The sequence below is a fragment of the Osmerus mordax genome, chromosome 17 (genome assembly GCF_038355195.1).
Source record: "Osmerus mordax isolate fOsmMor3 chromosome 17, fOsmMor3.pri, whole genome shotgun sequence".
Taxonomy (NCBI): Eukaryota; Metazoa; Chordata; class Actinopteri; order Osmeriformes; family Osmeridae; genus Osmerus; species Osmerus mordax.
The window spans coordinates 14,618,588-14,632,773 of record NC_090066.1 but is presented as its reverse complement, the minus strand read 5'-3'; the positions used below and the strand labels follow the sequence as shown (position 1 = coordinate 14,632,773).

The 14,186-nt window shown below is 53.5% G+C and overlaps 15 non-coding genes across 15 annotated transcripts; all 15 read right to left on the bottom strand.

Annotated features, from left to right (window-relative positions):
- Window positions 1-358: 358 nt before the first annotated feature.
- On the bottom strand, window positions 359-431 carry trnaf-gaa (transfer RNA phenylalanine (anticodon GAA)). The gene has a single exon. It is a non-coding gene; the product is annotated as a tRNA-Phe (tRNA).
- An 829-nt stretch (window positions 432-1,260) lies between these two features.
- On the bottom strand, window positions 1,261-1,333 carry trnaf-gaa (transfer RNA phenylalanine (anticodon GAA)). Its single transcript has one exon. It is a non-coding gene; the product is annotated as a tRNA-Phe (tRNA).
- Window positions 1,334-2,161: 828 nt separating this feature from the next.
- Window positions 2,162-2,234, bottom strand: trnaf-gaa (transfer RNA phenylalanine (anticodon GAA)). The gene has a single exon. It is a non-coding gene; the product is annotated as a tRNA-Phe (tRNA).
- Window positions 2,235-3,062: 828 nt separating this feature from the next.
- trnaf-gaa (transfer RNA phenylalanine (anticodon GAA)) lies at window positions 3,063-3,135 on the bottom strand. The gene has a single exon. It is a non-coding gene; the product is annotated as a tRNA-Phe (tRNA).
- An 828-nt stretch (window positions 3,136-3,963) lies between these two features.
- Window positions 3,964-4,036, bottom strand: trnaf-gaa (transfer RNA phenylalanine (anticodon GAA)). Its single transcript has one exon. It is a non-coding gene; the product is annotated as a tRNA-Phe (tRNA).
- Window positions 4,037-4,869: 833 nt separating this feature from the next.
- trnaf-gaa (transfer RNA phenylalanine (anticodon GAA)) lies at window positions 4,870-4,942 on the bottom strand. The gene has a single exon. It is a non-coding gene; the product is annotated as a tRNA-Phe (tRNA).
- A 1,730-nt stretch (window positions 4,943-6,672) lies between these two features.
- Window positions 6,673-6,745, bottom strand: trnaf-gaa (transfer RNA phenylalanine (anticodon GAA)). The gene has a single exon. It is a non-coding gene; the product is annotated as a tRNA-Phe (tRNA).
- Window positions 6,746-7,573: 828 nt separating this feature from the next.
- On the bottom strand, window positions 7,574-7,646 carry trnaf-gaa (transfer RNA phenylalanine (anticodon GAA)). The gene has a single exon. It is a non-coding gene; the product is annotated as a tRNA-Phe (tRNA).
- An 828-nt stretch (window positions 7,647-8,474) lies between these two features.
- Window positions 8,475-8,547, bottom strand: trnaf-gaa (transfer RNA phenylalanine (anticodon GAA)). Its single transcript has one exon. It is a non-coding gene; the product is annotated as a tRNA-Phe (tRNA).
- An 829-nt stretch (window positions 8,548-9,376) lies between these two features.
- On the bottom strand, window positions 9,377-9,449 carry trnaf-gaa (transfer RNA phenylalanine (anticodon GAA)). The gene has a single exon. It is a non-coding gene; the product is annotated as a tRNA-Phe (tRNA).
- An 832-nt stretch (window positions 9,450-10,281) lies between these two features.
- On the bottom strand, window positions 10,282-10,354 carry trnaf-gaa (transfer RNA phenylalanine (anticodon GAA)). The gene has a single exon. It is a non-coding gene; the product is annotated as a tRNA-Phe (tRNA).
- An 829-nt stretch (window positions 10,355-11,183) lies between these two features.
- Window positions 11,184-11,256, bottom strand: trnaf-gaa (transfer RNA phenylalanine (anticodon GAA)). Its single transcript has one exon. It is a non-coding gene; the product is annotated as a tRNA-Phe (tRNA).
- An 831-nt stretch (window positions 11,257-12,087) lies between these two features.
- Window positions 12,088-12,160, bottom strand: trnaf-gaa (transfer RNA phenylalanine (anticodon GAA)). Its single transcript has one exon. It is a non-coding gene; the product is annotated as a tRNA-Phe (tRNA).
- Window positions 12,161-12,991: 831 nt separating this feature from the next.
- Window positions 12,992-13,064, bottom strand: trnaf-gaa (transfer RNA phenylalanine (anticodon GAA)). Its single transcript has one exon. It is a non-coding gene; the product is annotated as a tRNA-Phe (tRNA).
- Window positions 13,065-13,890: 826 nt separating this feature from the next.
- trnaf-gaa (transfer RNA phenylalanine (anticodon GAA)) lies at window positions 13,891-13,963 on the bottom strand. The gene has a single exon. It is a non-coding gene; the product is annotated as a tRNA-Phe (tRNA).
- Window positions 13,964-14,186: the final 223 nt, after the last annotated feature.

Here is a 14,186-nt window from a genome sequence, read left to right as displayed (position 1 = left end):
CTATCTCCCAACGCAGACAGCACCCCCTCGATGCAGCTGGTCGTCATCTTCATCGCGACACAAGCCACTCTCTCCTGTCGTCCTTTTAGCGGCAAGAAGAGGAACGTCTCCAAATCCTCAATCGGCGGGGGCGTTTTGCGGCTTGACATTTCATCCAATGGAGGGAAAACACGGCCCACTGGTGCACAGCGCTGCGCTCTCACCTCAGATATTTAAAAGGGACAAGTTTATGCAGTACGTCCCGTGTCGCGCATTTCTTTGACCAGTCAGCGGTCAGCAGTGCTTTGGCGTGACCTTTGAGAAAACGCACCGTCAACCACTTTCTTGAGTAAACTCTACTTTGGAGACGGCAAAGCTTTGCCGAAACCAGGGATCGAACCAGGGACCTTTAGATCTTCAGTCTAACGCTCTCCCAACTGAGCTATTTCGGCACGGAGACCACTGTCTTCAGTAGCATGGCGAAGCCTGGCCACAAACGCGGGGAAGGAAGGAAAAGACCTTCAAAAAGCTCTCAATGGCCCGTAAGGGGATCGAACCCGTGACCTTGGCGTTATTAGCACCACGCTCTGACCAACTGAGCTAACAGGCAAATGACGCCATGGGAAGCAACGGAAACGTGGTGTCCTCGGCACCACCTCGTGTCGGCGTGAAACAACCGGTCGTGTTTGGCCCACGCCACCAGGCGCTTTTTTCGCTGCAAATTCAAGTGGATGTCAAGAACGCAACGAAACGGGAGCTAGCAGCATTCCGAGACTCCAAGGTGCACTGCCGAAATGGTACGGCGTTCGCTTATCATGCAAGAGGTAGCGGGATAGACGCCAGCATTGTCCAATACCGTCTTCTTTTTTTTCCGTCTTTTGGCAGTTTCCCCTAAAGTACAGCTCCGCTGCACGTTCTGCAGTCTATCTCCCAACGCAGACAGCACCCCCTCGATGCAGCTGGTCGTCATCTTCATCGCGACACAAGCCACTCTCTCCTGTCGTCCTTTTAGCGGCAAGCACAGGAACGTCTCCAAATCCTCAATCGGCGGGGGCGTTTTGCGGCTTGACATTTCATCCAATGGAGGGAAAACACGGCCCACTGGTGCACAGCGCTGCGCTCTCACCTCAGATATTTAAAAGGGACAAGTTTATGCAGTACGTCCCGTGTCGCGCATTTCTTTGACCAGTCAGCGGTCAGCAGTGCTTTGGCGTGACCTTTGAGAAAACGCACCGTCAACCACTTCCTTGAGTAGACTCTACTTTGGAGACGCCAAAGCTTTGCCGAAACCCGGGATCGAACCAGAGACCTTTAGATCTTCAGTCTAACGCTCTCCCAACTGAGCTATTTCGGCACAGAGACCTCTGTCTTCAGTAGCATGTCGAAGCCTGGCCACAAACGCGGGGAAGGAAGGAAAAGACCTCCAAAAAGCTCTCAGTGGCCCGTAAGGGGATCGAACCCGTGACCTTGGCGTTATTAGCACCACGCTCTGACCAACTGAGCTAACAGGCAAATGACGCCATGTGAAGCAACGGAAACGTGGTGTCCTCGGCGCCACCTCGTGTCAATGTGAAACAACCGGTCGTGTTTGGCCCACGCCACCAGGCGCTTTTTTCGCTGCAAATTCAAGTGGATGTCAAGAAAGCAACGAAACGGGAGCTAGCAGCATTCCGAGACTCCAAGGTGCACTGCCGAAATGGTACGGCGTTCGCTTATCATGCAAGAGGTAGCGGGATAGACGCCAGCATTGTCCAATACCGTCTTCTTTTTTTTTGTCTTTTGGCAGTTTCCCCTAAAGTACAGCTCCGCTGCACGTTCTGCAGTCTATCTCCCAACGCAGACAGCACCCCCTCGATGCAGCTGGTCGTCATCTTCATCGCGACACAAGCCACTCTCTCCTGTCGTCCTTTTAGCGGCAAGAAGAGGAACGTCTCCAAATCCTCAATCGGCGGGGGCGTTTTGCGGCTTGACATTTCATCCAATGGAGGGAAAACACGGCCCACTGGTGCACAGCGCCGCGCTCTCACCTCAGATATTTAAAAGGGACAAGTTTATGCAGTACGTCCCGTGTCGCGCATTTCTTTGACCAGTCAGCGGTCAGCAGTGCTTTGGCGTGACCTTTGAGAAAACACACCGTCAACCACTTCCTTGAGAAGACTCTACTTTGGAGACGGCAAAGCTTTGCCGAAACCCGGGATCGAACCAGGGACCTTTAGATCTTCAGTCTAACGCTCTCCCAACTGAGCTATTTCGGCAGAGACACCTCTGTCTTCAGTAGCATGTCGAAGCCTGGTCACAAACGCGGGGAAGGAAGGAAAATACCTCCAAAAAGCTCTCAGTGGCCCGTAAGGGGATCGAACCCGTGACCTTGGCGTTATTAGCACCACGCTCTGACCAACTGAGCTAACAGGCCAATGACTGCATGTGAAGGAACGGAAACGGGGTGTCCTCGGCGCCACCTCGTGTCGGCGTGAAACAACCGGTCGTGTTTGGCCCACGCCACCAGGCGCTTTTTTCGCTGCAAATTCAAGTGGATGTCAAGAACGCAACGAAACGGGAGCTAGCAGCATTCCGAGACTCCAAGGTGCACTGCCGAAATGGTACGGCGTTCGCTTATCATGCAAGAGGTAGCGGGATAGACGCCAGCATTCACCAATACCGTCTTCTTCTTTTTCGTCTATTGGCAGTTTCCCCTAAAGTACAGCTCCACTGCACGTTCTGCAGTCTATCTCCCAACGCAGACAGCACCCCCTCGATGCAGCTGGTCGTCATCTTCATCGCGACACAAGCCACTCTCTCCTGTCGTCCTTTTAGCGGCAAGCACAGGAACGTCTCCAAATCCTCAATCGGCGGGGGCGTTTTGCGGCTTGACATTTCATCCAATGGAGGGAAAACACGGGCCACTGGTGCACAGCGCTGCGCTCTCACCTCAGATATTTAAAAGGGACAAGTTTATGCAGTACGTCCCGTGTCGCGCATTTCTTTGACCAGTCAGCGGTCAGCAGTGCTTTGGCGTGACCTTTGAGAAAACGCACCGTCAACCACTTCCTTGAGTAGACTCTACTTTGGAGACGCCAAAGCTTTGCCGAAACCCGGGATCGAAACAGGGACCTTTAGATCTTCAGTCTAACGCTCTCCCAACTGAGCTATTTCGGCAGAGACACCTCTGTCTTCAGTAGCATGTCGAAGCCTGGTCACAAACGCGGGGAAGGAAGGAAAATACCTCCAAAAAGCTCTCAGTGGCCCGTAAGGGGATCGAACCCGTGACCTTGGCGTTATTAGCACCACGCTCTGACCAACTGAGCTAACAGGCCAATGACTGCATGTGAAGGAACGGAAACGGGGTGTCCTCGGCGCCACCTCGTGTCGGCGTGAAACAACCGGTCGTGTTTGGCCCACGCCACCAGGCGCTTTTTTCGCTGCAAATTCAAGTGGATGTCAAGAACGCAACGAAACGGGAGCTAGCAGCATTCCGAGACTCCAAGGTGCACTGCCGAAATGGTACGGCGTTCGCTTATCATGCAAGAGGTAGCGGGATAGACGCCAGCATTCACCAATACCGTCTTCTTCTTTTTCGTCTATTGGCAGTTTCCCCTAAAGTACAGCTCCACTGCACGTTCTGCAGTCTATCTCCCAACGCAGACAGCACCCCCTCGATGCAGCTGGTCGTCATCTTCATCGCGACACAAGCCACTCTCTCCTGTCGTCCTTTTAGCGGCAAGCACAGGAACGTCTCCAAATCCTCAATCGGCGGGGGCGTTTTGCGGCTTGACATTTCATCCAATGGAGGGAAAACACGGGCCACTGGTGCACAGCGCTGCGCTCTCACCTCAGATATTTAAAAGGGACAAGTTTATGCAGTACGTCCCGTGTCGCGCATTTCTTTGACCAGTCAGCGGTCAGCAGTGCTTTGGCGTGACCTTTGAGAAAACGCACCGTCAACCACTTCCTTGAGTAGACTCTACTTTGGAGACGCCAAAGCTTTGCCGAAACCCGGGATCGAAACAGGGACCTTTAGATCTTCAGTCTAACGCTCTCCCAACTGAGCTATTTCGGCACGAAGACCACTGTCTTCAGTAGCATGTCGAAGTCTGGCCACAAACGCGGGGAAGGAAGGAAGGAAAAGGCCTCCAAAAAGCTCTCAGTGGCCCGTAAGGGGATCGAACCCGTGACCTTGGCGTTATTAGCACCACGCTCTGACCAACTGAGCTAACAGGCCAATGACGGCATGTGAAGCAATGGAAACGGGGTGTCCTCGGCGCCACCTCGTGTCGGCGTGAAACAACCGGTCGTGTTTGGCCCACGCCACCAGGCGCTTTTTTCGCTGCAAATTCAAGTGGATGTCAAGAACGCAACGAAACGGGAGCTAGCAGCATTCCGAGACTCCAAGGTGCACTGCCGAAATGGTACGGCGTTCGCTTATCATGCAAGAGGTAGCGGGATAGACGCCAGCATTGTCCAATACCGTCTTCTTTTTTTTTCGTCTTTTGGCAGTTTCCCCTAAAGTACAGCTCCGCTGCACGTTCTGCAGTCTATCTCCCAACGCAGACAGCACCCCCTCGATGCAGCTGGTCGTCATCTTCATCGCGACACAAGCCACTCTCTCCTGTCGTCCTTTTAGCGGCAAGCACAGGAACGTCTCCAAATCCTCAATCGGCGGGGGCGTTTTGCGGCTTGACATTTCATCCAATGGAGGGAAAACACGGGCCACTGGTGCACAGCGCTGCGCTCTCACCTCAGATATTTAAAAGGGACAAGTTTATGCAGTACGTCCCGTGTCGCGCATTTCTTTGACCAGTCAGCGGTCAGCAGTGCTTTGGCGTGACCTTTGAGAAAACGCACCGTCAACCACTTCCTTGAGTAGACTCTACTTTGGAGACGCCAAAGCTTTGCCGAAACCCGGGATCGAACCAGGGACCTTTAGATCTTCAGTCTAACGCTCTCCCAACTGAGCTATTTCGGCACGGAGACCACTGTCTTCATGAGCATGGCGAAGCCTGGCCACAAATGCGGGGAAGGAAGGAAAAGACCTCCAAAAAGCTCTAAATGGCCCGTAAGGGGATCGAACCCATGACCTTGGCGTGATTAGCACCACGCTCTGACCAACTGAGCTAACAGGCCAATGACGCCTTGTGAAGCAACGGAAACGTGGTGTCCTCGGCGCCACCTCGTGTCGGCGTGAAACAACCGGTCGTGTTTGGCCCACGCCACCAGGCGCTTTTTTCGCTGCAAATTCAAGTGGATGTCAAGAAAGCAACGAAACGGGAGCTAGCAGCATTCCGAGACTCCAAGGTGCACTGCCGAAATGGTACGGCGTTCGCTTATCATGCAAGAGGTAGCGGGATAGACGCCAGCATTGTCCAATACCGTCTTCTTTTTTTTTCGTCTTTTGGCAGTTTCCCCTAAAGTACAGCTCCGCTGCACGTTCTGCAGTCTATCTCCCAACGCAGACAGCACCCCCTCGATGCAGCTGGTCGTCATCTTCATTGCGACACAAGCCACTCTCTCCTGTCGTCCTTTTAGCGGCAAGCACAGGAACGTCTCCAAATCCTCAATCGGCGGGGGCGTTTTGCGGCTTGACATTTCATCCAATGGAGGGAAAACACGGGCCACTGGTGCACAGCGCTGCGCTCTCACCTCAGATATTTAAAAGGGACAAGTTTATGCAGTACGTCCCGTGTCGCGCATTTCTTTGACCAGTCAGCGGTCAGCAGTGCTTTGGCGTGACCTTTGAGAAAACGCACCGTCAACCACTTCCTTGAGTAGACTCTACTTTGGAGACGCCAAAGCTTTGCCGAAACCCGGGATCGAACCAGTGACCTTCAGATCTTCAGTCTAACGCTCTCCCAACTGAGCTATTTCGGCACAGAGACCACTGTCTTCAGTAGCATGGCGAAGCCTGGCCACAAACGCGGGGAAGGAAGGAAAAGACCTCCAAAAAGCTCTCAATGGCCCGTAAGGGGATCGAACCCGTGACCTTGGCGTTATTAGCACCACGCTCTGACCAACTGAGCTAACAGGCCAATGACTGCATGTGAAGGAACGGAAACGGGGTGTCCTCGGCGCCACCTCGTGTCGGCGTGAAACAACCGGTCGTGTTTGGCCCACGCCACCAGGCGCTTTTTTCGCTGCAAATTCAAGTGGATGTCAAGAACGCAACGAAACGGGAGCTAGCAGCATTCCGAGACTCCAAGGTGCACTGCCGAAATGGTACGGCGTTCGCTTATCATGCAAGAGGTAGCGGGATAGACGCCAGCATTCACCAATACCGTCTTCTTCTTTTTCGTCTATTGGCAGTTTCCCCTAAAGTACAGCTCCACTGCACGTTCTGCAGTCTATCTCCCAACGCAGACAGCACCCCCTCGATGCAGCTGGTCGTCATCTTCATCGCGACACAAGCCACTCTCTCCTGTCGTCCTTTTAGCGGCAAGCACAGGAACGTCTCCAAATCCTCAATCGGCGGGGGCGTTTTGCGGCTTGACATTTCATCCAATGGAGGGAAAACACGGGCCACTGGTGCACAGCGCTGCGCTCTCACCTCAGATATTTAAAAGGGACAAGTTTATGCAGTACGTCCCGTGTCGCGCATTTCTTTGACCAGTCAGCGGTCAGCAGTGCTTTGGCGTGACCTTTGAGAAAACGCACCGTCAACCACTTCCTTGAGTAGACTCTACTTTGGAGACGCCAAAGCTTTGCCGAAACCCGGGATCGAACCAGGGACCTTTAGATCTTCAGTCTAACGCTCTCCCAACTGAGCTATTTCGGCACAGAGACCTCTGTCTTCAGTAGCATGTCGAAGCCTGGCCACAAACGCGGGGAAGGAAGGAAAAGACCTCCAAAAAGCTCTCAGTGGCCCGTAAGGGGATCGAACCCGTGACCTTGGCGTTATTAGCACCACGCTCTGACCAACTGAGCTAACAGGCCAATGACGGCATGTGAAGGAACGGAAACGGGGTGTCCTCGGCGCCACCTCGTGTCGGCGTGAAACAACCGGTCGTGTTTGGCCCACGCCACCAGGCGCTTTTTTCGCTGCAAATTCAAGTGGATGTCAAGATCGCAACGAAACGGGAGCTAGCAGCATTCCGAGACTCCAAGGTGCACTGCCGAAATGGTACGGCGTTCGCTTATCATGCAAGAGGTAGCGGGATAGACGCCAGCATTCACCAATACCGTCTTCTTCTTTTTCGTCTATTGGCAGTTTCCCCTAAAGTACAGCTCCACTGCACGTTCTGCAGTCTATCTCCCAACGCAGACAGCACCCCCTCGATGCAGCTGGTCGTCATCTTCATCGCGACACAAGCCACTCTCTCCTGTCGTCCTTTTAGCGGCAAGCACAGGAACGTCTCCAAATCCTCAATCGGCGGGGGCGTTTTGCGGCTTGACATTTCATCCAATGGAGGGAAAACACGGGCCACTGGTGCACAGCGCTGCGCTCTCACCTCAGATATTTAAAAGGGACAAGTTTATGCAGTACGTCCCGTGTCGCGCATTTCTTTGACCAGTCAGCGGTCAGCAGTGCTTTGGCGTGACCTTTGAGAAAACGCACCGTCAACCACTTCCTTGAGTAGACTCTACTTTGGAGACGCCAAAGCTTTGCCGAAACCCGGGATCGAACCAGGGACCTTTAGATCTTCAGTCTAACGCTCTCCCAACTGAGCTATTTCGGCACAGAGACCTCTGTCTTCAGTAGCATGTCGAAGCCTGGCCACAAACGCGGGGAAGGAAGGAAAAGACCTCCAAAAAGCTCTCAGTGGCCCGTAAGGGGATCGAACCCGTGACCTTGGCGTTATTAGCACCACGCTCTGACCAACTGAGCTAACAGGCCAATGACGGCATGTGAAGGAACGGAAACGGGGTGTCCTCGGCGCCACCTCGTGTCGGCGTGAAACAACCGGTCGTGTTTGGCCCACGCCACCAGGCGCTTTTTTCGCTGCAAATTCAAGTGGATGTCAAGATCGCAACGAAACGGGAGCTAGCAGCATTCCGAGACTCCAAGGTGCACTGCCGAAATGGTACGGCATTCGCTTATCATGCAAGAGGTAGCGGGATAGACGCCAGCATTGTCCAATACCATCTTCTTCTTTTTCGTCTTTTGGCAGTTTCCCCTAAAGTACAGCTCCGCTGCACGTTCTGCAGTCTATCTCCCAACGCAGACAGCACCCCCTCGATGCAGCTGGTCGTCATCTTCATCGCGACACAAGCCACTCTCTTCTGTCGTCCTTTTAGCGGCAAGCACAGGAACGTCTCCAAATCCTCAATCGGCGGGGGCGTTTTGCGGCTTGACATTTCATCCAATGGAGGGAAAACACGGGCCACTGGTGCACAGCGCTGCGCTCTCACCTCAGATATTTAAAAGGGACAAGTTTATGCAGTACGTCCCGTGTTGTGCATTTCTTTGACCAGTCAGCGGTCAGCAGTGCTTTGGCGTGACCTTTGAGAAAACGCACCGTCAACCACTTCCTTGAGTAGACTCTACTTTGGAGACGGCAAAGCTTTGCCAAAATCCGGGATCGAACCAGGGACCTTTAGATCTTCAGTCTAATGCTCTCCCAACTGAGCTATTTCGGCACGGAGACTTCTGTCTTCAGTAGCATGTCGAAGCCTGGCCACAAACACGGGGAAGGAAGGAAAAGACCTCCAAAAAGCTCTCAGTGGCCCGTAAGGGGATCGAACCCGTGACCTTGGCGTTATTAGCACCACGCTCTGACCAACTGAGCTAACAGGCCAATGACGGCATGTGAAGCAACGGAAACGGGGTGTCCTCGGCGCCACCTCGTGTCGGCGTGAAACAACCGGTCGTGTTTGGCCCACGCCACCAGGCGCTTTTTTCGCTGCAAATTCAAGTGGATGTCAAGAACGCAACGAAACGGGAGCTAGCAGCATTCCGAGACTTCAAGGTGCACTGCCGAAATGGTACGGCGTTCGCTTATCATGCAAGAGGTAGCGGGATAGACGCCAGCATTGTCCAATACCGTCTTCTTTTTTTTTCGTCTTTTGGCAGTTTCCCCTAAAGTACAGCTCCGCTGCACGTTCTGCAGTCTATCTCCCAACGCAGACAGCACCCCCTCGATGCAGCTGGTCGTCATCTTCATCGCGACACAAGCCACTCTCTCCCGTCGTCCTTTTAGCGGCAAGCACAGGAACGTCTCCAAATCCTCAATCGGCGGGGGCGTTTTGCGGCTTGACATTTCATCCAATGGAGGGAAAACACGGGCCACTGGTGCACAGCGCTGCGCTCTCACCTCAGATATTTAAAAGGGACAAGTTTATGCAGTACGTCCCGTGTCGCGCATTTCTTTGACCAGTCAGCGGTCAGCAGTGCTTTGGCGTGACCTTTGAGAAAACACACCGTCAACCACTTCCTTGAGTAGACTCTACTTTGGAGACGGCAAAGCTTTGCCGAAACCCGGGATCGAACCAGGGACCTTTAGATCTTCAGTCTAACGCTCTCCCAACTGAGCTATTTCGGCACAGACACCTCTGTCTTCAGTAGCATGTCGAAGCCTGGTCACAAACGCGGGGAAGGAAGGAAAAGACCTCCAAAAAGCTCTCAGTGGCCCGTAAGGGGATCGAACCCGTGACCTTGGCGTTATTAGCACCACGCTCTGACCAACTGAGCTAACAGGCCAATGACGGCATGTGAAGCAACGGAAACGGGGTGTCCTCGGCGCCACCTCGTGTCGGCGTGAAACAACCGGTCGTGTTTGGCCCACGCCACCAGGCGCTTTTTTCGCTGCAAATTCAAGTGGATGTCTAGAACGCAACGAAACGGGAGCTAGCAGCATTCCGAGACTTCAAGGTGCACTGCCGAAATGGTACGGCGTTCGCTTATCATGCAAGAGGTAGCGGGATAGACGCCAGCATTGTCCAATACCGTCTTCTTTTTTTTTCGTCTTTTGGCAGTTTCCCCTAAAGTACAGCTCCGCTGCACGTTCTGCAGTCTATCTCCCAACGCAGACAGCACCCCCTCGATGCAGCTGGTCGTCATCTTCATCGCGACACAAGCCACTCTCTCCCGTCGTCCTTTTAGCGGCAAGCACAGGAACGTCTCCAAATCCTCAATCGGCGGCGGGGGCGTTTTGCGGCTTGACATTTCATCCAATGGAGGGAAAACACGGCCCACTGGTGCACAGCGCTGCGCTCTCACCTCAGATATTTAAAAGGGACAAGTTTATGCAGTACGTCCCGTGTCGCGCATTTCTTTGACCAGTCAGCGGTCAGCAGTGCTTTGGCGTGACCTTTGAGAAAACACACCGTCAACCACTTCCTTGAGTAGACTCTACTTTGGAGACGGCAAAGCTTTGCCGAAACCCGGGATCGAACCAGGGACCTTTAGATCTTCAGTCTAACGCTCTCCCAACTGAGCTATTTCGGCACAGACACCTCTGTCTTCAGTAGCATGTCGAAGCCTGGTCACAAACGCGGGGAAGGAAGGAAAAGACCTCCAAAAAGCTCTCAGTGGCCCGTAAGGGGATCGAACCCGTGACCTTGGCGTTATTAGCACCACGCTCTGACCAACTGAGCTAACAGGCCAATGACGGCATGTGAAGCAACGGAAACGGGGTGTCCTCGGCGCCACCTCGTGTCGGCGTGAAACAACCGGTCGTGTTTGGCCCACGCCACCAGGCGCTTTTTTCGCTGCAAATTCAAGTGGATGTCAAGAACGCAACGAAACGGGAGCTAGCAGCATTCCGAGACTCCAAGGTGCACTGCCGAAATGGTACGGCGTTCGCTTATCATGCAAGAGGTAGCGGGATAGACGCCAGCATTGTCCAATACCGTCTTCTTTTTTTTCCGTCTTTTGGCAGTTTCCCCTAAAGTACAGCTCCGCTGCACGTTCTGCAGTCTATCTCCCAACGCAGACAGCACCCCCTCGATGCAGCTGGTCGTCATCTTCATCGCGACACAAGCCACTCTCTCCTGTCGTCCTTTTAGCGGCAAGCACAGGAACGTCTCCAAATCCTCAATCGGCGGGGGCGTTTTGCGGCTTGACATTTCATCCAATGGAGGGAAAACACGGCCCACTGGTGCACAGCGCTGCGCTCTCACCTCAGATATTTAAAAGGGACAAGTTTATGCAGTACGTCCCGTGTCGCGCATTTCTTTGACCAGTCAGCGGTCAGCAGTGCTTTGGCGTGACCTTTGAGAAAACGCACCGTCAACCACTTCCTTGAGTAGACTCTACTTTGGAGACGCCAAAGCTTTGCCGAAACCCGGGATCGAACCAGAGACCTTTAGATCTTCAGTCTAACGCTCTCCCAACTGAGCTATTTCGGCACAGAGACCTCTGTCTTCAGTAGCATGTCGAAGCCTGGCCACAAACGCGGGGAAGGAAGGAAAAGACCTCCAAAAAGCTCTCAGTGGCCCGTAAGGGGATCGAACCCGTGACCTTGGCGTTATTAGCACCACGCTCTGACCAACTGAGCTAACAGGCAAATGACGCCATGTGAAGCAACGGAAACGTGGTGTCCTCGGCGCCACCTCGTGTCAATGTGAAACAACCGGTCGTGTTTGGCCCACGCCACCAGGCGCTTTTTTCGCTGCAAATTCAAGTGGATGTCAAGAAAGCAACGAAACGGGAGCTAGCAGCATTCCGAGACTCCAAGGTGCACTGCCGAAATGGTACGGCGTTCGCTTATCATGCAAGAGGTAGCGGGATAGACGCCAGCATTGTCCAATACCGTCTTCTTTTTTTTTGTCTTTTGGCAGTTTCCCCTAAAGTACAGCTCCGCTGCACGTTATGCAGTCTATCTCCCAACGCAGACAGCACCCCCTCGATGCAGCTGGTCGTCATCTTCACCGTGACACAAGCCACTCTCTCCTGTCGTCCTTTTAGCGGCAAGCACAGGAACGTCTCCAAATCCTCAATCGGCGGCGGGGGCGTTTTGCGGCTTGACATTTCATCCAATGGAGGGAAAACACGGCCCACTGGTGCACAGCGCTGCGCTCTCACCTCAGATATTTAAAAGGGACAAGTTTATGCAGTACGTCCCGTGTCGCGCATTTCTTTGACCAGTCAGCGGTCAGCAGTGCTTTGGCGTGACCTTTGAGAAAACGCACCGTCAACCACTTCCTTGAGTAGACTCTACTTTGGAGACGCCAAAGCTTTGCCGAAACCCGGGATCGAACCAGGGACCTTTAGATCTTCAGTCTAACGCTCTCCCAACTGAGCTATTTCGGCACAGAGACCTCTGTCTTCAGTAGCATGTCGAAGCCTGGTCACAAACGCGGGGAAGGAAGGAAAAGACCTCCAAAAAGCTCTCAGTGGCCCGTAAGGGGATCGAACCCGTGACCTTGGCGTTATTAGCACCACGCTCTGACCAACTGAGCTAACAGGCAAATGACGCCATGTGAAGCAACGGAAACGTGGTGTCCTCGGCGCCACCTCGTGTCAATGTGAAACAACCGGTCGTGTTTGGCCCACGCCACCAGGCGCTTTTTTCGCTGCAAATTCAAGTGGATGTCAAGAAAGCAACGAAACGGGAGCTAGCAGCATTCCGAGACTCCAAGGTGCACTGCCGAAATGGTACGGCGTTCGCTTATCATGCAAGAGGTAGCGGGATAGACGCCAGCATTGTCCAATACCGTCTTCTTTTTTTTTGTCTTTTGGCAGTTTCCCCTAAAGTACAGCTCCGCTGCACGTTATGCAGTCTATCTCCCAACGCAGACAGCACCCCCTCGATGCAGCTGGTCGTCATCTTCACCGTGACACAAGCCACTCTCTCCTGTCGTCCTTTTAGCGGCAAGCACAGGAACGTCTCCAAATCCTCAATCGGCGGCGGGGGCGTTTTGCGGCTTGACATTTCATCCAATGGAGGGAAAACACGGCCCACTGGTGCACAGCGCTGCGCTCTCACCTCAGATATTTAAAAGGGACAAGTTTATGCAGTACGTCCCGTGTCGCGCATTTCTTTGACCAGTCAGCGGTCAGCAGTGCTTTGGCGTGACCTTTGAGAAAACGCACCGTCAACCACTTCCTTGAGTAGACTCTACTTTGGAGACGCCAAAGCTTTGCCGAAACCCGGGATCGAACCAGGGACCTTTAGATCTTCAGTCTAACGCTCTCCCAACTGAGCTATTTCGGCACAGAGACCTCTGTCTTCAGTAGCATGTCGAAGCCTGGTCACAAACGCGGGGAAGGAAGGAAAAGACCTCCAAAAAGCTCTCAGTGGCCCGTAAGGGGATCGAACCCGTGACCTTGGCGTTATTAGCACCACGCTCTGACCAACTGAGCTAACAAGCCAATGACAGCATGTGAAGCAACGGAAACGGGGTGTCCTCGGCGCCACCTCGTGTCGGCGTGAAACAACCGGTCGTGTTTGGCCCACGCCACCAGGCGCTTTTTTCGCTGCAAATTCAAGTGGATGTCAAGAACGCTACGAAACGGGAGCTAGCAGCATTCCGAGACTCCAAGGTGCACTGCCGAAAAGGTACAGCGTTCGCTTATCATGCAAGAGGTAGCGGGATAGACGCCAGCATTGTCCAATACCGTCTTCTTTTTTTTTTGTCTTTTGGCAGTTTCCCCTAAAGTACAGCTCCGCTGCACGTTCTGCAGTCTATCTCCCAACGCAGACAGCACCCCCTCGATGCAGCTGGTCGTCATCTTCATCGCGACACAAGCCACTCTCTCCTGTCGTCCTTTTAGCGGCAAGCACAGGAATGTCTCCAAATCCTCAATCGGGGGCGTTTTGCGGCTTGACATTTCATCCAATGGAGGGAAAACACGGCCCACTGGTGCACAGCGCTGCGCTCTCACCTCAGATATTTAAAAGGGACAAGTTTATGCAGTACGTCCCGTGTCGCGCATTTCTTTGACCAGTCAGCGGTCAGCAGTGCTTTGGCGTGACCTTTGAGAAAACGCACCGTCAACCACTTTCTTGAGTAAACTCTACTTTGGAGGCGGCAAAGCTTTGCCGAAACCAGGGATCGAACCAGGGACCTTTAGATCTTCAGTCTAACGCTCTCCCAACTGAGCTATTTCGGCACGGAGACCACTGTCTTCAGTAGCATGGCGAAGCCTGGCCACAAACGCGGGGAAGGAAGGAAAAGACCTTCAAAAAGCTCTCAATGGCCCGTAAGGGGATCGAACCCGTGACCTTGGCGTTATTAGCACCACGCTCTGACCAACTGAGCTAACAGGCAAATGACGCCATGGGAAGCAACGGAAACGTGGTGTCCTCGGCACCACCTCGTGTCGGCGTGAAACA